A 6000-nucleotide genomic window follows, 5' to 3' on the forward strand; every position below is an offset into this window, starting at 1 on the left:
GGACATTCTAATGATGAAAGTGGGGAGGGGAATATTTAAAAGACATTGGAATAAAATTGGATCATTTCCGAAATTGAGCTCGAGATGGAAAGGTGTGCAAGTATGTATGCCATCCACCCGGCGAAAGAACCGTGGACATTGACGGAAAATGAGCTTGAATCATTGCCAAAGGCGTTGCTTTTAAAGCAATTCAGTCATTTCATTCCTACGCTATGGGATCGGTTGCCAAAGTATTTACAGTGCGATAGTGAAGTGCAATCGTATCAATTGTGCTACGATCATTTTAATCAACCCTGGTTGCGAACTCATATTGATTCTCCCAGACCTAGACGTCGAGATTGTGAAAAATGTTTCGTAATGCAACGGCTTGTGCATATCTATACCACACTACAAATTAAAAATCCCTGTGAAATGACATCGGAAGAGCTCCAAATTATATCTCCAACCGTCTTTAAACAGTACTTTGGTGAATATACGGATATTCTGTGGGATCGTTTACCCGAATATTACAAAAGCGATGAAGAGATTGCATTATTACGTCGTTGCGTTGAGCATTGGAATGTATCATCGATGGATGATCATATTGACGCTCCTGCTCCCCAACGTCGAAATTGTCGGAAATGTTGTGAACGTGTTTGAACAAGTTCAGAATGCAGGTGTTTAGAGCGTCGGCAGAGTCAAACGGAAGACGTGCATGAACCTGCACGGTTGAGGACCACCAGTGGGAACTGTATCGGTTTACCATCAAAGTTCAACCTGTTTTCAAAATTATGGGAAAAATGTGTGGAGGGGGATGATTTGATTCTAGGGGAGGGATGGATGGAAACCTAGAAAAAGCGCAGCTCCGACGGAAAAAGTATCACTTCACATCTTCGTAAAGTTGAGACAAGACTTGCTCTTCCTAAAGAAAAAATCTCAAAAAACTATATTCAGCGTTAAAAAAATGGAGTTCTCAGCAATTAACAACATCATCGCAAAGTTCGAGTATCTTCCCACGAAGAAGTTGATAGAGCTCGAAGTCAACGAGGAATATCTCGTCTCGGACGTGAGGACAGCAAATACCAAATGGGGAAAACGATACGTTGCCGAAATCGGGAATCAGTTCACCATATTCCTGCCGCCTCGAGTTGTCAAGGCATTCGAACAGCATCCTGCGGCCCATGTGAAACTTCTGGAAACCGCTCAGTGTGGACAACTTTATATGAAGTATCTCGGTGGCGATTTGAATGCTATTGAATTTTGTCAAAAAGAAGTCTAATATTTCTCAACGAACTAAGAACTGTATATATGTAAATCTTCGATGAAATGTATGAAGGAGGAGGAGGAGGAATATTGTATAAAATAAAAATTACACATATATGTGAAAAAAACGTTTTGTTTATTCAAAAATCCCTCGTTTACATAAGGCGTGATATACATAAAGCCAGTTTTTCAAAGATTTTACATTCATCGTTGCGCAATTGAATTTCGATTGGTTGGTATGGTGGTCGCATTTCGATGGATTTCTTGGCAGTTTTTTCAACGAAAGGCAGTCCAAAGTTTCCAAATCGACAATCTCCGTTGACAGATTCAAAAAGTTCGTCAGACATACAGACTTTTCGCAGCCTTTTACGAAGATGGTATGAGCGCCGCGTAAGATGGTTTGAATTATTCCTCTTGCCGCATCGTATGGTATTACACCAAAATCCCATGATAATCCATGGAAATTACGTTCCAGCCATTTGTTTGTCGTTTTATACTTTGTCGGCAGAGAATCCCATGCATACGGTGGTGCGAAGAAAAGTGTGAGAGGTTCAGCATTCTTCACGTCCGCACGAATGATTGAAATTTCTTTGAGTATAAACTCATTGATGGGCCCTTTGAAGCCTTGTAGATCGATGACAAAATCCATGATGACTGTTGGCCGAAGAAGTTGATGGTACGGTTTTATACCAATTTTCTCACCCCACCACTCACAGGATTGTATTCAACGATGCGATCGTGTAGAATAAGGCAGTATGCGCATGTTTGTGCTGGAATATTTGTGCTCGTTTCAAATTCGAGGCGCACATCAACAGGTCCAGACTTGAGAGAATCGTTCTGCTTCGAGCAGTCAATCACAATGAGAGGTGCAAATTTGAGAAAATCCGCTTTTGTAAGCCATGGTTCGGCCTCCTTATTGTAGTACATCGGTTGAAAGTTTGTATACATAGCGTAGAGTACTGCATACTGATTTTGTTCTATATTCAAATTCATATTACCATAAGGATAACATTGTGAATTCAAGTATAATTTTACATCAGTAACGTTGCAATGATCAAAATTACTCGCATTTTGCCTCTTATTATTCTTTCGTCCTGTTTGGAATGCCAGGATCACATATCGAGGTTTTTCCAGCTGCGTTGATGTCTTGACTGACCACACGTGTTTCGATGTCGCCGGTAACATTGGATATTCATATAATTCCCACGTACGAAAACTCATTGGAATTGGGGTATCTTTGGCGATGAATTTCAGCAATTGAATTTTCCGTTTATCCGTCACGGTGACGTATGGAACGAGCCATTCAATTTTCCGTAGTGTAATTTTATAATCTTCAGCGGCTGGTTGAACTATGGTATTATCATCGGAACGTGATCTAGTCAAAATCAATTCGTGCTTTGCATTCACCACCATTTTTCGATAATCTTCAGCAAATCCCAGCAGCATGCTCAGTGGTATGCATACGTCAAAGTTGCCTGCTACGTCTACAATTTGTTTAGTCTCCTCAACATCGAGCCAACCGGTGTTCTCAAGCATTGCACTTCTCGCCGACGAATGAGATGTATATCCTTTGATGAGAGATGTGATTCCCACATTTTTATTACGATCGATTTCAACTGCGTTAAGTTCATAACGCACCTCCTCGAATAAATGACAAATGGCATTGTTGACGAGGCTCGTTGCAGCTAACGCTGCACCATCCGCCTTTGTCAGTTTGCCGCAAATGTGAATTGAACTTTTACTCGGTAGAATTGATAAATCTTGATGCTGGATTGAAATACGTATTTCATCACTATTGTTGTATGTTGACGATGCGTATGGTTGATGAGCATGAACCTCATAATGTATGATGGATTCGTCAAACATGACGGGTGTCTGGATGTTTACGATTTCTTCCTCCATTGCAGGCAGCAGATGCACAACGAGCAAAGCAGATAATTTCTCACACGCGAACTCCACGAATTTTGAGACCCAAACTCTTCAATAGCAGAAGGTTTTGAGGTGTTAGCTCTTTGAGCGTTGATCGACGACTGCTTTCGCGATCCCATAGTAGAGAAGCTAGGAGAGAGCTGGACCAGGGATCTCAGGGGGGTGCGGGGACGGGGGAGCGCGGGGTCTGTTGCGGGGCAGGGTGAGCTGTGTGGAGGGGGAATTCGGAGGTGCGTGAAGGAGATGGGAATCTCAGGGGGGTGCGGGGACGGAGGAGCGCGGGGTCTGTTGCAGGGTATGGAGGGGGAACTCGGAGGTATGTGGAGGGAATGGTCAGAGAGAGGATGAGGGTAGTGGCGACGCGGAGTGAGAGGATGGGTAATGGTCAAGTGGAGGGTGCGAGAGAGGGAGTGAGACAATAAAATTTATAACTTTTAGCAAGAGTTTTTGAACAATGGTTTTTTTTTTCACATGAACTTTCACACAGGGTTTTTTTTTCAAAGGAGAAGTCAATCATGGCTTCATCCCTAAGAAACAGCAGCAACCTGTGCGGTAGTAATAAAGTATAGGATTTATGACCTCCGAAACGAGAGATTTGTCTCGAGCATTGCAAGATGGCCATGACGTTTCCTAATTAAATTTAAGTCATGAAAAAAAGGGGGAACCGACTTGTACGTTTCCAAGATTCAGAATTACTAGCACCTGCATTCCCACGACTGGTCCATTGTTCCCGAAAAATATGTCCTCTGGGTTTTTCGTGAAACTCTGGAAAGAAATTCGATCGTCATCCGTGACGTCTTTAATTAAGTCTTTCGGCAGAAAGGCTTTTTCACGGTATGGTAAAGTCAGGAGCACCTGCATTTACACGACATTGTTTCCGAAAAAGATGTCTCCTAGGTTTTTTCTCCGAATAGCCGCCCACCCACAATTTTTCCCGAGCTTGGTTACTGATATTATCATTTCGAAGAAATACCTACTAATAGATTGTCATCTTCGTATATTCGTTTCTTACATCATACTTGGTAAAAGGATAGTTTAAAAGAAAGATGTCGATCCGTGGGGGTGTAACGAAACGTTAAAGTAATAAAGATGTCTTTGAGTTAGGGACCGACTTTCACGCTATAATCGACAGGAGTGCATGCACCTGCTTGTTCATGATTGACCCATTGTTTCCGCAAAAGATGTCCTTAAGTTTTTCCTCTTAAAAAATCTTCGCCCACCCGCATTTTTTTCCTAACATCGATCTAGAGTAATCATGGGAATATGTAAAAGAAATGCCGACAGGTTTCAACCCTCACATATACACTTCTCATATACACCCCCTCTCCTAGAAAAAAGTTAACTATTGGGAAAAAGTTTGGAGGGATGATATTAATTTTGTCGAGATGATTTCAAAAATCGAGACATTCGGGATCGAGTTTTCTTCGAGTCCACATCGAAGTTTAGTTTCATATTCTCCTCATCACCATGGCAGACGTCAATGATGTTGATGATATGGAAAAGTTTTTAAGTGATCGTGCGGCTTCGTTACAATCGGTGGAAGAATATATTGCGTGGGAAGAACAGTGTGATGCGTTTATCGCATCGTTGAGTGGCGAAAATTCTTCCAAACGTGCTCGATTGAATATAGCATCACAACGGTCATTAATTGCGCGAATTATACGTTTAGAAACTTTGAAAACAACAACCCGTTCCCAATTCATTCACACGGGTGATGGGCTAAATGATCGAAACTTGGTGTGGTGTGAAGTCGACACAGCGTTTGGAAATCGTGTGCTAACCGGTGCTGTAATTAATAAAAATTACATCGATCCACGAAAATTCCTTCAAGACTCATACGACTTGGTGGCATTGCAAGTGGTGGACAATATTTCCAAACATAGCAGCATAAAAGTTAATACCGAATTTAATGGCGAGTTCACGGTGAATGGCAGGTATGCAAATAAAAGTATAATTACAAAGACAGTTGCACTGCTCGAAACATGTGATATAAGCGAATGGTATCGAAATCATGTTGTTGAGCCAACGCTAAAATCCCTCGATGAATTTCAAGAAAGTGATAGTGGTTGGACATTAAGTTCAATTTTGAATTTAACTGTGAACATTAATAAATATAATTCTATGCGTACGGGTTGTCATATAACATTATCAAAACACATTAGATTGAAAAAAGCAGTGATCAATGTGAAATCTAATGATAACGCGTGTTTCGGCTGGGCGATCGTTGCGGCCCTCCACCCTGCCGCCAATCATAGTGATCGCTCATCATCATATCCACACTACTCAACGATCTTAAATCTTGCGGGTATCAACTTCCCCATGACTTTAGATCAAATAAATAAATTTCAGAACCTCAACAATCTCTCGATAAATATATATAGTGCACCGAATGATGTTGTTCAACCTATTCGATTGAGTAAACAAAAAAGGGAGCGACACATCAATTTGCTGTACATAGAAGATGTGATGGATACAAATGTGGGACACTTCGCATGGATTAAAAATATTTCCCATTTAGTGAGCAAGCAACTGAATACTCATAATGGTCGAAAATACATCTGTGATCGGTAAGTGATATCAGTATACTACTATATATAAAGATTTTAAAAATATAATAAAGATTTGTGGGTAATCAAAAAATGTTTCTTTTTTCTGCTCATTCATAGATGCCTGCATTATTTTTCATCTCATGAGAAGCTCCAATCACATGAGGTGGATTGTGGCGAGATGAATAATTGCGCGATTCTGCTGCCGAACGCACATGACAAATGGTCGGAATTCAAGAACGTGAATCGAAAGGAGCTTCTACCGTTTATCGTGTATGCCGAC

The sequence above is a fragment of the Venturia canescens genome, chromosome 11 (assembly GCF_019457755.1).
Source record: "Venturia canescens isolate UGA chromosome 11, ASM1945775v1, whole genome shotgun sequence".
NCBI classification, from domain to species: domain Eukaryota; kingdom Metazoa; phylum Arthropoda; class Insecta; order Hymenoptera; family Ichneumonidae; genus Venturia; species Venturia canescens.